The 20,557-nt window shown below is 32.1% G+C and overlaps 1 protein-coding gene across 3 annotated transcripts in view; it reads right to left on the reverse strand.

Moving 5' to 3' along the window:
- Positions 1-14,912, reverse strand: part of LOC111000830 — a 98,234-nt gene extending 83,322 nt beyond the window's left edge. For all 3 annotated transcript variants that reach the window (XM_045632637.1, XM_045632635.1, XM_045632636.1), the window contains exons 1-2: positions 14,796-14,912; positions 342-393 (exon numbers count right to left, since the gene is read on the reverse strand). The gene's annotated coding sequence lies outside the window, so the exon portion shown is untranslated. The remainder of the gene's footprint in view (positions 1-341; positions 394-14,795) is intronic.
- Between the last annotated feature and the right edge of the window lie 5,645 nt (positions 14,913-20,557).

The following is a 20,557-nucleotide window of genomic DNA, read 5'->3' on the forward strand; positions in this document are numbered from 1 at the left end:
GTCAGATGATATAATTAGGTTTTCAAATACGTCCGTACGTGTAGTATATGGAAAAACATCTTTAAAACATTAGAAATTTATAATAAAGTAAACTATAAATTTAACAGTTATCACTTACACTCAGAATATTTTTTAAGGGGTAATCTAGTAAACATAGTAATGAAGATTAGGTTTGCAATTGAAAGTTGTAAAAGTAATAAAAATTCTTACTTTAAATTATTCGGTTCGTAATATATTTTTTTTAACAGATTATGTTACGGCAAATTAATAAAAATCTAAATAACTTCGATCGAAAGTTAAAATCGCTTTACTTTACTTACATGTAAGTAAAAAATACTTACAGCACGTACGTCGATCCCACTTTTCAAGTCTTATTTCCAATCCGTAAATAATCTGAAACAGATAATTTAGTAATCAGAGGTGTTTGAATGCAAAAACGTTTATTTTTATGCACATTTATTTATAACCAAGCCTCAACAAAATTTCAAAATAAAAAATAGTTATAAACTTGATCGTAAAACACATTATTTGGATTTTAGGGGTTAAATCAGTTGAATTGCAGCATTTTAACTAAAATACCAATGTTTCATCACAGTGTGACAAAAAGAGACTTTATTTAAAAGAATGAAGACGCGACTGTTATGCTTTTTAAAAAGTGGACGTAGCATGAACACATGAAGTAATTGTCGATTGGAATTCAATGGATCGGAGAGAATCGGCTTGATAACGAGTTAGTTACGAAAACTTGTAAATTGCGGAGAGTGTGGACGTGTGGTCCAAGGTGAGCATCGCGTACAGCCGTGGGAGATTTTGTGTTTCGTATGGTGCAAGGAATAAGCGAAATGTAAATGTTACCGAAAAACTTTTCTTAATAGAATATTTGACATAAGTTAAATGCCCTTAACCCAAATAATATTACAAAATATTTGCAGCCGCGAAAAACCGGGACAGGCTTAGAACTTAAGAAAACGTTTGTTGTTTGACAGGTGTATGTATCATCATTGTTTCTTTGATTAAATATTACTGATTTTATATTTCAAATTTCAATTTATCTCTGTTCGATTACTTGTTATACAGTTTACTTTCATCTATCTATCTCATTCTATAATTAAAATGGATTTTTTTAATAATTTTGCTTTTTTTTTACCAGCGTTAGAATTTAGAATTTTATCTTTAGATGGCATTTACACAACAGACTGTTAATTCCATAACTGTATAGTAACCCTAACATTGTACCAAATTCGTCATGCACACGTCGTTCAATTTTGTTGCCTTTGCTAAAACATAAGCCAAATCTGGATTTTTTTTAATTTGCTTACAGTTTAGCAGCATGTTTTAGAATTCAAAACTTTACATTTAGATGTCATTTACATACACTAACATTTTACCACATTCGCAGTAACACTGTCGTTCAATTTCGTTGCGCTGCTAAAACATAAGCCATTCCATGCCTAACATTCATCAATACGCTGTCGGCTCATACCATGTGCCACCGTGACGCAATGCTACGCACGCGATGCCATTACTGCGCGGGCAGATTTGCTATTGAGACCGCTTACAACCATTACCTTAACTGTTATAACAATCCGTGCGATATTTCGGTACATTGTCCTTCAAGTTACAGCTACACACTATTGTTACATTCTTGTATCGAACACAATAAACCTCTTTTTTTGGATTAGAAGGGCTTCTCTGAGAAATTCTAAGTAATTATTAGCTGGATATTTGAAATAAGAATTGTCATTCATGCAGTTATTTTTATGTGTGCTTTTTTGTTTTTTGGTTTTGCTTTGACATGCATGGTGTAAATTGTTGATGCATGTATCTTTAAAATGTGATCTGAATCATATATCAAAGTCAAGGGGAAGGTGATTAAATTTTTAATGGCAAGGTGCTTAAGCGTAGTATTTAGACCATAAGTTTGACACCATTTATAAATAACTTATTATTATGACATGTTAATGTTCTTATTATGACATTGTAAAAATTAATGACATTTGCATGCCTACTTATATGTCTGATAGTGCGGATTTTGTTATTGATCGATCTAATTAATAATTGATTTAATTAATATCTTGGTCCATCAAGAAAACAGCATACCAATTCTTAAAGGCCATCGAGAGTGTCCATGGGCGGCGGTATCACTTAATAACAGGTGAGCCTCCTGACCGTTTGCCCCCTGTTCTGTAAAATAAAAAAATAAAAGAAATAAACGTTTAATTATTATTATAATAAATCCAAAATCCTCCGAATTCTGCATCTCTTGGTGGGCCAACCTGCTAGAGATGGGAATTGATGAGTCATTTACGCCCGCCTATGGCCGGCATATCAATAGCAGGCCTACAATTGTTTTCATTATGACGAGATTTTCCTTCAAGGTTGAAGCAGCAAGACAAGCAATAGAAAAACACAAAATAATAGGAAATCGTCCAGCACGCTAAAGCTACTTTTACATATACCCTTTTCCAATTTCCTCTTAATTACCCTTTACAATGAACAGTGGAGGCCAGAGGCTGAGAACAAACGACGATCGCATCCTTTGTCGAGGCCATTGTCCAAGCTCCGCGAAATGGTACATTTCCCATATTCGCTCTTATGCAAATCTTTTTGGAGGTTTACCTTGAATACTGCATCTCCCACGCAAATATCGCTTATATAATGTCACCAATCATTTGGATCGTAAATAAATATTATAAAATGGTTGTATTGTTTTCTTAAAATGAATGTCTTTTACAAGTGTTGTCAATAATATAAATGTGTTGTATAATTACAGCTATTTGCTACTTAAGTCAATATTTTTGAAGTGAAAACTTCTTTAGAAGCGTTGTACACTTTTTTTGGAATGGGTAAAAATTAAACTCGCATCAGAACTCGTCACCTGATCGAAAATTCGTAAGACGGATGGAGATTAGGCTGGCGCGGCGTATTTAATGTAATATAAATTGTCATGTTTGTGCATGATAGCGCAATAAATAAATATTATATTCTACCTCATAAATGATAGTACTTTTATACTGATAATTAATTAAAACAATTCGTGCGAAATTATTCCATTCCAAAATATCAAAAATGGACAACGTTAATATTCAAGTTTTCACTTCTGTCGGCACCCCCGACTTTTTTTTATTTGTTATCACTTCGTTGGAGAAACAATACAATTGATATAAATAAATGAATGGGGCAACTAGGGGCCTTATCGCTTTCAAGCGATCTTTTCCAGGCAACCACTATTTTAATAAGGCCATCACAGATTCAATGGAAGCAAAAAGGGCTTTTAATGTGCAATTTTTTTTTCAAGCAGTTATTAAATTAATCAGGCAAAATTCTTCCATATTTTAATTAAAATTATACAGTAAAACAGAAAGATGAAAAATTTGATGATTTTTTTTATAGGACATATAGATGCCAGAGGGCTCGCGAGTGCGTTGCCGGCCTTTTAAGAATTTTACTTGACGCGAGAAAATGTGCATATAGACAGTGTACAAAATGGTTATTTTAAATACTTAGAAATGCGTGTATAAAAATAATACTAAGACGTTTAACAGTGTTTATTTTAATCAGCTAAACGGTTTTCAAATCAGTACGCTATTATTAGTAGTATTATAAGAAATTAAGAATTGGTACACTCCTTTCTTGAAGGACCCTAGAAGTCGAATTGGTTCGGAAATACTTCAGTGGACAGCTGGTTCCACAAAGTTGTGGTCTATTTAGCAAAATCTAGTTCCATTTAGGTATTTATTTTAATTACTTTCACTGGAGTAATATTTTCTTCATTATGAATAATTTCAACACATTAAGTGCTTTGACCTTTTATTTATAGTATGAAGGTTTCGTTACGTGGTGTTTTTATTAATATGATTCACGAAAACTCGTTTCTTAGAAATGAAACCTATTTACATTTCTTTATTAAATATGTTAAGATTTTCATATATACAATGATTACTGTTATTAACATCGGAGTAATGCCTGTATATATTTTTTAAGTGATTATGAAGCATAGTAATATATTATTAATACTACCATCAATTATTAATAGATGTCACCGTCTTCTTCATTTTTTAAATAATATATGTATATTTATAGAGCCCGGTATCGATCTCCATCAATACAATATTTCGAGTTTGACCATATGACTGAAAAATTAAATGAAATTTTTGTTCAATTTTTATCATATTTATATACTTTTTTTTCTAGCTTATTTTAATTTTTGTTTTTAAATCAGTGGCGCTACAACCCCTTTAGATCTGGGACTCAGATTTCTGTACATGTTTCATGTCTACGGCAAGCCAGTTCCCTCACGATGTTTTCCCTCACAGTTTGGGCGAATGTTAAATGCACACATAAAAAGAAAGTCTTTTACTGCACAGCCGAGGATCGAACCTACGATCATAGGGATGTTAGTCACACGCTGAAGCCACAAGGTCATCACTGCTTACCTATTAAGGAAAATATACGAGATACGAAAATATATATAAAGAATTTAAGAATAGCGCACAATTGTTTGATTAGTCTAGATTAGAAAAAAAACGAATATAATAAAATAAACAAATTTTGCCTTTTCGATATTTGCAAATGTAGTATGTCCATTCGAATAATCTTGCACAACGCGAAGCATTATACCAAATAATATTTTAACCTCAACAAAAACAAATATCGTTAAAGTCACGTTGTATTTCACAATTATGTCAATTGTTTTGCAATTGTGTGGAAATGTGTATTCAAACTAATTATACGCCTTAATAATCATATATATATATATATATATATATATATATATATACCATTAAAACAAGTAAAAACTGCAAGTATAATGTTCTATAATCCATATTCTAGATAGATTAGTGTATGAGATGACGTAGATGATTAGTTCAAGAGATCTGTAGAAAATTAAATAAATTTTGTAACAGGACCAATAACAGTATGGTTGTCAAAAAATGTAAAGAAATAAAAATTGATAAATACAATAAATAAGTATTGATATCAATAATAGTAATGATAACGAAATGCTCAGCAGATGAAAAGAAACAAAATTTGACGTGATAATAAGATATATCACATATTTATTTATTCTTATAGCAGTACCAGTACTAGTCCTACTGTGCAAAATTTATAGGAATTTATTTAAAATTGAAATGAAAAACTGATGTCAGGAAAAACACATTTTTCTGACATCAGTAAGAAACTCTTACCATTTTTTAAACTTTGAACTTAGTCTTGTAATACCACCATGAAACTGAAAAGGGTTTAATCTGGTGCACCTAAAACTTGATTAGTCGATTAAAATAGGTAAATTATTGAAAGTAATGGCTATGTCGGCCTTAATGTCGGTTCAATTGTAAGCCGAACAATAACGGCACCTGACTTGATCATTCGTCACATCTGTAATTCTGGCGTGTCGACGACCTTATGAATCTTCTATTTCGCAACCAGGTATCATCACCATACGTCTTAAGAATTTGCGTTTGCTAAGTCTCTTATAATTACATTTTTATACAATTCCTTTAAATTTAAAGCTAAGGTTCGTTCAGAAATGAATCTGTCTTCGTGCGATAGAATACATAATCTAGAAATACAATTAAAGGACTGGCTTATAAACACTTTACGTAGTGTTGAAGATGCTTCTGAGACCGAATATACATTAACTCATTTTACTGATTTACTCACTCACTCACGCCAAAAATTAAATATATTTATTATGGAACATAAGATACAGGGATCACTTATTCCACGTTATTAAATTTGAATCTGTACTCAACGACAAAGAAGACAGAAGGTGTAGGCTGAGAGAAAAAGCCGGCGTTGAAAACTCTCTTAGAAAAAAGCAAATTATCAAACAACACTTATTTTAAAACAAATATAGCAAATTAATTAGAAGTAGCCTGCCCAGCACTAGACCCAGGCCCTTTTATGAACTAGATAATCGCTAACTTTATATTAATCCTTTTTACACAGTTTTTTTTAAACATTTCCTTTTATTATATAATAAATCGCTCCATTTTAAAAATATGTATCACTGACCGGATATAATACAAGTGTATTTAAATGGAAGCTTAAAGCCTTAAACAATACAGGTTATATCAGCGCTTTACCGAATTATATAATCGAGGCATCGAGTCGGCACCGATGATCAAATCAATTTTATGCCCAATGAGTATTGACTGGGGCTAACTACGCATTATCTTAATTGTAAATTCGCTAAAAAACAAAAACTTAAAATATAAAACATTATGATCTCTAGTAAAAAAATATGAGTATAATTTTTTTTTAATTATCATTAACAGGGAAACAATCAACTTACCGTAACTTTGTTTGACATGCACTTAATGAGGTTTATGTTTTAATTTAGTTTTAGATATATGGGTTATTACTGTTATATATTTTTTCTGTGTGTAGTTTTAGTTATTTCTCTTTTTGTGGTAGTTTATTTCTAATTATTAATTAGTTCTAATGTAATTGATGTGTATGTGTGTTAAATTTGTTTTAGAACATATAAATAAATAAACAAAAAGACGAATAGCTGTGATGTTAATGACAGATGTTTTATATAAACCTGATAAGCGACATCTGGGCGTATTAATAAACAGACGAAACTAAAATTGTATAGAGCACTAATCGTTTCTAGATTTAAAATTGCATTATTTATACGTACAAGTGTGATTAAAACAGGGTGGTGTAGATTTAATTAGATTATAATTTTTCTTTATGTTTCAGGAGGCTCACTTTATGTTAATTGAAACCGCCGCCCATGGACACTGACACTGGCAGACGGCTTGCATGCGAATTTGTTCGAAAATACTTCTATGGGTAGTTGGTTCCACATAGTGGTGCCAGGTGAGAACAGTACTCCATGTGGGGCCGAATTTGCGATTTAGAGTTTCAATCGGTGTCTCGGGGTGAAGTACCGTCTCACCTTAATCAGCTCACCAAGCTTCTTAGAGGCTTTCATTCGATATGTCAACGCGATGCTAGCCGAGGCTTTAAAAAGAGTGTAATCGAAAAGAGGTACAGAACCCATGGATCAAGATAACCTAACTGAAACTTTTTATCATAGAGTTGCTTAATACATACTTGCCCTTTATTTGTAACACAGGGTATAACACATAATTATCAAGATTTCCTACTTCTTTGTTCAAAAGAAGTGTGATAGTGATCTATGGTACATAACTATAAAAATGCGTCTTTCCGTGAGTTCGTATGAGCCGCTTCACACGCGTTGACGCAATCCATGAGAGTATGACTTAATTCCTTTGTTCAATCAATTGGTTTTATGCTTGGTCTACTTATAATAGGTACCTAGTGAAAAGGTACACGCAATGATACGTAACTATGAAAGGCAAATAAACAAAACAATATCAACCTCCTTCGTAAACTTTGGTAAGATGATATTGACTAGTGACAGGTGACTTTATAATATGAATTTGCAAACATCTTGAACAAACGTCCTTGCCTGCGCAGAAGCGATTTTTAGGTATCCGTTGGGCTCATAAGAGTGACGAGTGACGTAGAGTGATTGGTAAATTAGTTGACGTTTGTATGCCGCGCTGCGATACGATACGCAAACTTTCCCCCACTCCCTTGATTATTGCTCAAAAAGTTTTCCGGTATTTGTATAAAAATTATAACATGTATGAAATATATAAAATTCAATATGCACTCATTTATTTATGATAGACAGTGAAGTATTTCCGAACAAATTCGACATAAGGTCCTACAAGAAAAGAGCGCTCCGATATATAAAAGGCCGTCAAATCACCCGCGAGCACTCTGGCTTACAGTGTCCATGGGCGGACGGTATCACTTATCAAATGAAATATTTAAGAAAACTCAACAATGCAACAGTTCCACAAATTGATAACTAGCCGTCTGTGCCGGCCATGTTGGACTGAACATTCTTCATATCTAAAGGCAAGATCTACCATACATGTTACCAAAATATACATTACAATATACCTTACACTTTCTGCTAGCCTAGTACTGTATCACACCTACATATGTATCAGATAAAAAAGCTAGCGGAAATAGAAAGTAATACGAGATTTTCCGCGCCATAATCACAGAAAAATTTACTTGGAAAAATCAAGATGTAATCTTATTACATACTATTATCCAAATAAGGTCACTCATACGATTACAGACTAGGAAATTCAATATTGTCACTAACGTTGAGTAATTCCAATACATGTAGTTAAACTCTATTAAGTAAGAATTATATAACACGTATATGAAAGGCTATGAATATCATATAGACACAAATATTGTGAGTATAATACGCATAATATAAATATATAAATATAATAATATATATCGTATACACATAAACGCGCATAATAAAAACATGTAAAATAAAAGTCGTTTTTAGAAGATGACTGTTAGTTAATATATTCGTTAAGTCAAGTCGTTATTACTTATGCATATACATACGTATGTATGTGTCTCATTACAACATAAATCAATTTTCAAAGTGAGACAAAAGTTTTAGTACAGAGGGTGCAATTAAACAGACGAGACGATCATAAACTAGTTATCACGATAGTTAAATACTATGAATACTATAATATTGATTTTAACATCTACCAATAAAAAATAAGATTAATTACTATATAAAGTAATAGGCAGTATGCATAGCAAGTATGTCTAGTACATGTCCCGCTTTTCCAAGATGGAAATAAAACAAGTATTTTCGTTCTGTATAATATAAATTAAATTAATTTTATTCGTGTCAAGCGTGCGAAACATGAGCCATTTCCCTTATCTAAACAAATATTTTACGATTTTGCAACACATGCATTCTTGCAGTAATCGATATAATGTAGAATTAAATTAAAGCATTTAATAATATTAAGTTATTTACTCAAAATTTAAACTATTTCAGATAAATAAATTAATTATATAGGCATTAGAATCGCCGAGAGCTAACTCAACTCAGAGGTCGTTCGTTTGAATCATGGAATGAACCAATTGACTTTTGTGTGAAAAACATAATAAAAACAAGTATATGAAATAAATATTCACAAAATACAATGGAAATTTGGTGTAATCTCTTCTAAGCAAGCATTTTCGGCAATTTTTATAGATAAATTAAATTTAAATAAAACTGTTTCTACGATGAATATATAAATAGTGTTTCGTAAAACATTATTTTGTTTTGAATATTTTTTATGTATTTATTTTTAATACTATTTTGAATCCCTTTGAATTAAAAAAATGTTAATTGATAAATTCTTTCAATAACAAAAATGTTTAAATACATGAATAATAATAAAATGATTTCCAATGGTTTCTCTCATTTGACAGTTTACCGCTTTTATCGATTTCACGGTTTAATTGATGAACGTCAATTAAAGGTGAAATTGTATTAGATCACTCTGAAGTAATTTAACGATAAGTTACAATCTCTTGCCATAAGTTAGAATTTAGATACCCCTTTTTAATACATTTTCACAGACATGGAAATCATACAACCGCCCATGGACACGCCAAATTGCCTCTTTGCTTAAAGGACTCTAAGTCGAATTGGCTCGAAAATAATTCAGTGGGTAGCTTGTTTCTACTACTTGCTTTAAAAAATACTTATTTTTGGAACCACGTATCGCGGAGTGATAAAGGTGGAATTTTGTCATCTGCCTTCTAATGATGAAACTCAGTTGAAGGTATTCGAACACTATCCCTGTTCCGTAGAAGATGCAAAAAGATCCTATATCTCTTCAGGGATCAAGGGATCAAACTGCGCGGTATGTGACTGGTTGCGACCAGACCGAGAGACCACTCTTCGTTGAATACGGAGCTGGTCCTCGGGGCTGATATGGGATCCCATACAAGAAATGGCCGGGGCTTAAGTCTCGCCAAGATCACACCGAGCTCCTTGGAGCCTCCAAGAAAGTTGGTTGGTAGAGGTCTAGCCTACTACGCGAGTCGTTCGACATGTGAGAGTGTATTTGAGATTTTTTTTTGTGGAAAACGCAAGTTCTTGGAGTTAAATTTGATGAAGTCAAAGACGATACGTAGCAGAGTTTCGACTTCAGACACAAGTTTGTTCCGGTACTATAGAAAGAGTAACCCTAGTGCGATCTTTTGAATAGGAATAAATGTCTTTAAGTTGTAACATATCATTGATATGCAGAAGAAAGAGGGTCAAAGATAGGCCACAACCTTCAGGTTCAGGGTTTTCGGCTCTGTTAATGACGACCTTGATGATCAGCGAGAAAGTTGGAAATACAATTGAATAATTTCTTGGGCAACCCAATACTTTTATATTAATAAAATACTGATTGAAATAAATTAAACATTTGTGATAACTGAGTCTTATATATAATGTGGCGAATAAACTTAATTGTGACATATAAAATTAAGCCGTTTCGGAATTAGTTCTAACATAGAAACTTCATTAAGAAACAAACATGAAACTTTCCTAAGGATTCATAGGGCAAAGGCACAGAAACCCACTTTCATACAGTTGTATCATAATGGAACAATGTTGGTTTATATATAGTATAGACAGGTCGATAGGCAGGTACAGTATCAGTATCTAGATTCTAGATGATACATTTAACAAACGATAAAGAATTCATTCAGACAAATATAATATATAATTTATTTTTATGAAATCCTTATTTCAGATAGGTACTTTACATCAGAAGAAACCATATAATTAAGAATAAGAAAACCCACCTTATACATATGTAAAAGGTTTTTAAGTTTTTCTTTTGTAATGGAAAACGGAAAAGAAATAATACTTCGTGGCCTTCTCAAAATCAAAGCTTTACTTCAGCAACCATTTTAAAAATTAACTTAATACATCAAAGAAAACTTACAAAAATAAATGTTTAACTATATTCTCCAGATTTTACACTGTAAAGAAGGATGTGTGGTAATTTAATTGTAAACCAAACGGCAGGTGAGCCTCCTGCCCGTTTGCCCCCTGTTCTATATAAAAAAAACAAATCTTTGAGTACATTTAGTGCCGATATATTGGCGTTATAAAGTATTATAAAGGAGTAATGGTTTACTATAATTGCTTTGATAACTTCTTTTCATAATATATATGTACAAGGAAATATATGAAAGCAATGAAATGTTATATTAAGGCAGTAGTATTCTGTACATGAATGGCGTATCTAGATAGATCATTTTCTAGGATATTTTCGTCATAACGCATCACCATCCGGTGATGATTATTTTAAACGGCGTATAGATGGCGATATAGAAATTCTTTAAAAGCCGGCAACACACTTGCGAGCCTTCGGGCAGTGTGTAAGCGACGTTTGCCTCCTATTACATAAAAAAAATTAATTCAAAATTCAACATGTATTGACAACACTGAATTATTATTGCTAAGTATTATTTTTGTAGTAGGTATATTAGTTCATAGAAAAATATTCTTACATATATGTATTATTACTATTGTCTTGTTTTTTTTTTATAGAATATGTGTCAAACGAGCTTGAGGCTCACATGAATGTTAAGTGATACCGCCGGCTCGGAAGTGCGTTGCCGGCCTTTTCAAAATTGGTACGCTCTTTTCTTGAAGAACCCTAAGTCGAATTGGTTCAAAGATACTTCAGTGGACAATTGGTTTTACATAGAGGTGGCGCGGCAAAAACTGCCTTCAAAACCCTCAGTTGTGAAATGAATGGTTGTGTGCCTCTACGTCCGATGATGAAACTCACCTTTGAACATTATACAATACTATTTTACAGTGATTCAAAGTTTCTTCGACGTAAAGAGGTTCTATATAATGAATGCATAGACAAGTGAATGCGGAACAAAATAGACAATTGTAAGCAAATTCACAACTTATACTCCCACTTCTCAGACGCCACGCTCTGAATATTGATTAGATAGGAAATTAATTCTATTCCGGAATGATTCTATGAATTTAGTATTTTTTTATTATAAATACATAGGATATATATGTAGATGCAATCGGTCTTAGGGCCTGTTTCACAATGTCCGGATAAGTTCCAAATAAGCTTACTTATTGGTAGGATAAACACTATTGTTTCGTTTCACTACTGTCAGATAGTGCTATCCTTCATGTAACGCGAAGTATATTATTCGGTACTTTTATCTTCGGAATAATTTATGAGTTGCATAGCTATTTGGTACTTTATCCATACATTGTGAAACAGACCCTTAGTCGTTAAAAAATGCAAGTAAATATTAAGAATTGTATTTAATCTGCTACTTTGAATGGTCCAGTGGCTATAGTCCTCTTACAAACTGATTCATAATATATCAATATTTTCATCGATGTTACAACAGTCTATCAACTTACCGTAAATTTATTATTACCTTAATGAGGTTTAAGTTTTTATTTATTTTATGTTTTTTTTTTGTTTTTTATCCTTTTAGTTTTAGTTATTATTTTTTGTTTTATTTTGTAGTTGTTTGTTTATTTCTTCCTTTGATAGTTTGCTTCGTTCTAAAGTAATTAACGTGTATGTTTTAAATCTGTGATGTCATATTTTATTTTTTTAGGAAACACATTGTTCAAGAACGTATTATTAAATAAATAAATTATTTATTTTTAAGTTTATGTACTAAACGAGTCTTTAATTAACCTAACACTGTTTAGCACTGTGCATTCTTATCATAAACACACGTGTTTATGCCTTTTATAACATATTTTCATAAGTGTTCTGTTGTCTTTATTTTGACATTTGTGATGTTTGACAAAATAAATAAAATAAAAATCTCTCTCATCTCATCTCAATAGTCAATAACTACATGCATTTCTAACGTACAATCATAAATACTAACAATAAATAAATAAAAACCTATTTGTCCATCTTTGTACCTCAGCCAAAACAATGTTATATATCTTTATATTTCTATGTTTAAGATAAAGACATACACCTGCATTTCTCGTTGCTTCTTTTATCTCCTCTTTAGCACGGGCGGTTTAAAAGACATCGAGGAGAAGAGGCCTTTTCACTCAATCTTAGATTTATTACAGTTTTATGTATGAAGAAATCAGCGGGCTGGCTACTTCAGGTGGCTGATAATTATTCATATAAACAAATATATTCTACGACTTTTTCTTTTCATTTTGTGGTTGTAGTGACGGCCCACTAAAAACCAGGTTACATCAAACGCCTTCAAACGATTTCTATGGTATATAAATTAATATGACAATTAACTGCAAATCGTGCCAAACATTATGTCAAATACGATAAAGTTATTCGCGTTTGTGTATTCAGCTGTGATCATCTATATATGTGTGATTATGGGGTTTTAAGGAGAATGAAAATTAGTGCAAACCATTCAATATCTGCTTTGAAATTAGTACATTTCGATTTAGAATAGAAATTCTTAGCAGTACGACTAAGTTATAAAGGAAAATATATCGAACAAGGAATACAACCTTATCAGTGGATGGTGAAAAATATGTTAATTCATAAATTATTACGAGGCAGTAGTGCGTTCTAAGCTAAATTCAGTATGTAGTATATTATTATATGCATTGTATGTGTTTATACTGACCTATAAACCTATCTTAGTTAGTTAATTTAATAAAATATCGCGTAGTTAGGCGTTCTGTAGCATGTACTCGTCTAACATGTTGCAGTAACTTCTGCTTTACTAAATTATTTTTAAACGTCTGGGAGTTGATTCAATTTATAACTTTTTGCGTTTTTTCAAGCATAGCTCCTTCGTGTGTGGAGTAATTTGGATATTGTCACAAATTAATAATATTTAAGAATAGTTAAGAAAGAAAAGATTTTTGATATAATGATATAAATTACTTAAGTATATAATTTAACATATTGTAATCCATTTATTTGTAATTAGCCTCATTGTGAGTCCAGGTAGGTCAACGACCGCCACACTTAATGCCACATTAACTTCGGAAAAATCCTCCGAACCATTTCATCTCGCGTTTAATGACAATAATGCGAGTGTATAATTATGTCCCTTTATACATACATCAAAGTCCCTGAACTATGATGACTTATCGGTTACTTAATAGGCATTAAGTTCGATTGCCAGCGAAACTTTTTCGCGAGAGATAGAGAAGTGTCTATTATTATGTAAGTTTATTATGTATTAATCGCATTTATTATGTAAGTTTACTCAATGTACAATATTTGTTAGCATTAAAAGGCAGATGACCAGATAAAGAAATACAATAAGTGCAAACGAAACCAGGTACTGATTAAAGGGCTTCGCTATATGCAGGCAAAGATTATCAGTAAACAAGAAAGATTTTTTTAGTTAATGTTAACTAATTAAGCATACTACTATTATTATAATTATAATTTAGGAATATATACAAAAATTGTACACATGAATTCTCAATAAAAAAACGAAGGTCTAACGAAGATTTAATTATAAATTATAATCCTAAAAAAATATATAATATTATTGACCTCAGTCATGGACGAATTTAATTAGTTTTTTCTATTTAAGAGAAATTTTGCATTGGTTTAAAAGGCATATTTTAGATTGAAGTTAAAAGATAAATGTATATAATATGTTCATCAAAATATTAGTTATCACTTTGTACAGTACTGTGAATTATGTATAGATAAATTATGAAAAAGTTATTGCGTACTTCTATCAAGTAACTAAGGCAGGTATTTTACTGATACGTAATTAACTTTCTTCTACCGAAACTAATTGAAAGCTAGGCAACCGGCACTAAATCACAAACCGTTCGCATTGTAACAAATTTTGTAATTTAAATAATCGAATTATAATTACAAAATCAAAACTTTCAACTATAGAAAATTGAAACGAAACTTATAAGTCGAAATGTTCTGATTATACTATTCGTGTTTATAAATGGTAATTACCTGCAGTCAGCGGTGCACAGTATTAAAATTTAATATCGAACACACACACGTAACGTTTAACACAAAACACACGCGATCGTGATGCGAGAAAAGCGTCCGCGCACGGTTAGGTCGACCCGTTATGTGCAACGCGCGCGCACCGTGGAAAGCGGCCGGTGTGACCGATCATAGAGCTGTAAATAAAACACAGATGTGGCGATTAAGCCTTCAACTTTTACTTCATAAATATATATGCTAAAGTTTTTAGGTAAATGAAAGTACTTAACGGGATTTAACGAATATTTTACGTTGCTAATAAAGCACTAAAATCGGGTGGTAGTAGAGAAGTGTTCTTTAATGAATGCTCACTAAATATTGGCTTGCAAAGTAAAATTTGGTACATTTTATTAATTGCATTCTATATATACGTAGTTTTATAAAGGTATTTCACCTTATAGAGAGAAACTCAAAACCATTTGATTATGGCTTACCAAACTATGTTAGAAGGTCGTATTATTTCCACATTGTCCACATATAATTATCTATAAAGCACTCCGTTTGAATTTGGATTATGTTTTTCTTTACTTTTGGTGTGCGTTGTCATTTATAGAATCATTATATATTTTCTCTTATACAAGTAAACACAATGTTACAAGTATTACTAGCGTTTTATTTAATTGCTAAAGCCTCCAGTCCACCCTATCGTTTCGTTATGGAATTTCTGGATTCGAGAGCCGCGCTCAAAACCCGCGATAAAATCTATGCGATAGCTTAAACATGTTTCTAGTGTAATTCCAGTCAGTCGCATCTGTTAAATAATTTGGTCCACAATTCACTTTACTCTATGACCATTAAAGCTTTGTCTTTGGTTATGTCGTGTGTTATCAATGAAGATGGGATGATGTTATCGCAATTGTCGATCGGAGTACAAAGCGGTGAGGGAAAGTGGACGGACCTCCGTGACAGGGTAGGTTATGGTCACATTGCAAAGATCGCTTTGTTTTATTTATAAAAGTAGGTTTGGTTATTTTGAGTATCGGGTTATTTTTAATGTAAATTTTTGATGGCATTAACTCGCCGGGCCACCTGGTTCCTTCTATACAATAAACAAATGAACATGACGTAGAGAATACTGATGTTACATTACTTCAAATCAAAATGGTTTACCGATGTAATATTCTGTAAAATAATATACTCGCTATTTGTCGAAGAATGATGGTGATGTATCATACAGTTTTATATTTTTAATCGTTCAAACACATAAGTCAATTTAATTAGGCACGAACTGTATGTTTTTATTTATTAATTTTCTTATAAATATATAACTAAAATGTTTAAAATTGTTTTTATTTGAAAGCTGTAGTTAATATATGGATGTGATTAGTTGTAAGTCTACAACACTTTTAATTAATTAAACACCAAATAAAAATAAAAAAGACACACACAGACCATAGATATAAATTTGTTAAGGAAAAACGGCTTGGAAATAGTAGTTTTTAATATAAAATAAATAAAACAAACACCATATAGCCATTCCTTATTCGACTATGTCAGATGACTTTTCTTCCTAATCTCAATTTATTCTAATTTCGATTCTCTAAGTAACGATAGTTATAGATTTAAATTTAACACGTGTAATTAATTAAAATTGCATGCAATTTAAGATTTCTCTTATAATTGTCACTTTCCGTAGCGTGATACGAGCCTTCCGAAATCTAATAGAGGATACAACTTAATAATCTTACTAATTCGATAACAGATAATCTTTCATACAAAAAACTGATCAATTAATATAAATTAACGAAAACTTGGATCAATATTTTCCGATAAGGAATTAGTTTTACTTAAATTATTGTAATTGGTTCTCGAAGGCATGCCTCGATTTAAATATGCTAACACTAGTAGGGGATAGTAAATTACAATATGCGTTTTGGGAATCGAACGCCTCTTTGAAATAACAGCCGCAACGCTGTCAACCCAAAGTAAATCTTGTAGAAAGCAAAAAAGTATCTGTTTTATGTTCATTATTTATACTAAGCGTAGATGATCAATCTTTTTTGACTGATACTAGCTGTAAAATATTTATATTTATTTGGGTCTAAGGCTCGTCGCGGTTAATATTACATCCTCTAATCTGTCCAATCGCGAGGGGAATGCTTAGGCCGTTTGGGGCAAATTCCCCCTTCGGATGGTGTATGTGTTCGCACCCTGCTGATACAAGGCGATACGGGGGCGGGTAATATAGCCCTTGACGGGGACTACAGCGCGCGTAGAGGCATAGGCTCGACTGACTCGCTGCGCGCAGCCGATGTCTAGTCTAGGTCTAAGGCATGTCGGTTACCTCACTATATTATGCCTAAGTACAGCAAGTGTTTTGGTACCAATAAAATCAATTGTAGAGACTCTGAAAGTACGACCTCAGCTTTGAGGGTTGCTTAACTCACTTGCTTAGTGGTCAAACGTGAACATTAACGAATACGTAAAATATTCTAAGATGTAATTAATATTCTATGCAAATAGGTAAACTAGAAACACGTATTAACCTACTTACAAGAAAGCCTTATATTCGCTTTTAAAGTGTGAAATGTGAGGCGAAAAAGGATCCACAGTATATTTGTGTTTTTTATGGGATTGAAATTACTGGCAGGATTTTACTGACAGCCGCCCACAGGCATCTGAAACGACGGGACCTAGCGGGCGTGTTGCCAACGTTTCAGTCAATGGTACTCTTTTCTTGAAGACCTCTAAGTATTTGGTTTAGGATTGTGTGATTATATCATAAGTACATCTAATTGAGGTAAATAACAACTTACCTCGATTCTCCAAGGAGATGTTGACAAACGTAAGACTAATTCAAATTGATAACAGTAATACTCACTCACTCATCATAATAATCGTGGATAAGCATGAATAAACGTGGCCAACAAAAACCATATCAGTGCATCCATTAGCTGATTTAATCTAGAAGATGCTGTAAGCTGCTAAAATTTATAGGTTTCGCAAATTTAATCAAATTTGCGAAACCTATAAATTTTTATCTTCTTGTCTAAGGTTGTAATAATATCGTTGGCGACTGAAATGAGTATCTATCTATATCTATCTATCTATTTATATCTATATCTATCTATCTATATTTATCTATCTAACGTCTATCCCGCTTAAATGTAATAAAATCAATGCACGTCCAATCTGATTTAAACGCAAGCATCATGATCAGTTATCATTTAAATAATTTTTTTTAAAGTCAATAAATGTTGTATTACTATATTCTGCTCTGTATTTTAATATAATATCAATAAATCATATTTAATAAATTTGTGAGAGTTATTTTGACCCGAGTTTCGTTCCGTAAGCTGAAACATTCGCAGCACGCACTATGTAGCCTTGACAATAGAATACTAAACAGAATGCGAATTGCATCCTGCAAGTTTCTACCGCAGAGAAACCGAGCTTTTCACCACAAACATCTATTTACGTGACTTCGTAGTTTTAGAATGACGCTTAGTGCTATCGCTTTCATAAGCTAGCAAATTAAATTTTGCCACCTTTAGAAAGAAATTCAAGCCTTTATTTCTCCCTTGATAATAAAAAATCAGTGGCACTACAATATTTTCGGTTTGGGCCTGAGATTTCTGAATTTATGTAATCATGTCAATCTATCAATAGGCTTATAAGTAGGTGATCAGTCTCCTGTGCCTGACACACACCGTCGACGTTTTTCTGTGGGTCTAAGTGAAGCCATTGGTGCACAGCCGGGGATCGAACTTACGATCTCAAGGATGAGAGTACTACGATGAAGCCACTAGGCCTACACTATTTACTCATCCCTAGACATAATAAAAAAAAACCTTTTTTGTCGATCTGGGGGAATCTATTGGTTACTGATCTAATTTTACATATTTTTTGTTATTTTTTTTTATAATACTACAAACTGTATTTTTTTTCTCACATACTGTTTTTTTTGTTACTCTTTAATGTATAATATTCTACGGTTTCGATATATGTAAATATGTGAGGAACATGGTTACTGACAATACAATAATAGTTCTGTATAGTAGTTTTATTCTATGAGTACATTGTCGTTACATATTATTATTTAACTAATGTATACAAATATTGTAAATCTTATTACGAAAGAGTAAGTGTGGAGTTTTTTGCCCATTCTTATCCACACGAAACTACCCTTTGGAAGGGGCAACTAGAATCATCTTTATATTTTATTTAACGTTCAAAAGTGCCAGTTTATGTGGTCTAATTGGAAGAAATGATTTGACTCTAATGTTAAGTGATGACGCTGATACTCATGAACACTGACACTGTTAGTTCCTTTCTCATAAAAAGTCTAAAGACAAATTCTATAATTATTTATAATAAAGCAGTATAACGACTCATATTAAACCAACGTATTGTTACACAAACAATGTTTCACTCAATGTATCACTCAATCACTTCAAGGTAATCAAACCGAGTAACTTGACTTAATGTCCTATAACCCAAAGATGGGGCAGAGGGTGTCCATAGTCTCCATCGCCTTTGATCTGGAGCGAAATCTCTGGAGTCTAGTCGTATTTTACCTCACTCCAAGTCTTACACAGCTTTTCTTGAATACATTTCTTATTAAAAGGCAGAGATAAAAGAGCTTCTGCGATTTTATTAAAGAAAAGTATCCCTTTTCCCAAAACAAATGTTTCGGGATTTAAGTAACAGAAGTCCTTATTGGTAAATAGATTGCTTAAAATATTTAAATTTCGTTTTTAAAACGAATAACGCAAATTATGAAACACGATTTTGTAATGAAATATAAATCTTGTAATTGCCGAGAGGATGTGAGATAGGTGTGCCACCATTTTACATCACATAAATATTTTCTAACATTATGTAAATTTGCTTTTTTATAGCTTTTAATATAATAAATTTAGTGTCATTACCCGGTAGTCATTAGCTTTTTATAGGTACTTAATTAAAATTTTCTTGAAAGCAGTAAAGAATTATCTTTAAAAATATGCTACTATGCATTATGGTGTTCTGGTTTTATTTTGAAGATGTGAAGATTATACGATATGGTGGAGTTACGATAGATAGCAAGGCAGATTCGGTAAGGGTTTTTTCCTATTATATTAGATACTTTTGTATTATTGTTTATTACAATCGACACTATTTCTAACCCCTTCTAAGAATGAAGAAAATAAATAGAAGATCTTTCCAGTAAAAGCGAGACAGAGATGTTTTTATCGCAATTGTTTTTTTTTAAGTCATCACAAATCCTTTAAACTTAATAAACATTTTTACATTCCAGTAGATTTGGAGAACAAAACGCTGAGCTAAAATCAATACGATATAGTCTTATTCAAGAGTAACAGTAAATAAAAAAAAATAGCCTTTATCGATTAGCTTATTAGAAAATGTTTTCATAGTTTTATCTTGCTTAGACATTACCTTGTACGCCGTACGTGGGCGGTACAATCTCTAAGGAAATAAAATCTAACGTAATAATTTCGATATGAGTTTTCTATTGCTTTATTTCGCTTATAAACTTTATTGTTTCTTAAACGGTTTATTGACTGTAATTGTGGGACGATTTTCGTATGCAAATTAGGCATTGTTTCAATTTATTTACGTATTCTTTTGTTTTTGCACTATTTCGAGGCTTAGGACTACTTTTTCCAACTTAAATAGTTTCTTAAAGTATTATGTAATGAGAAGAGCGTACCAACTCTTAAAAGGCCGGCAATGTACTCGCGAGCCCTCTGTCATTGTGAGTGTCCATGGGCGGTGGTATCACT

The sequence above is a fragment of the Pieris rapae genome, chromosome 20, assembly GCF_905147795.1.
Source record: "Pieris rapae chromosome 20, ilPieRapa1.1, whole genome shotgun sequence".
Lineage (NCBI taxonomy): Eukaryota > Metazoa > Arthropoda > Insecta > Lepidoptera > Pieridae > Pieris > Pieris rapae.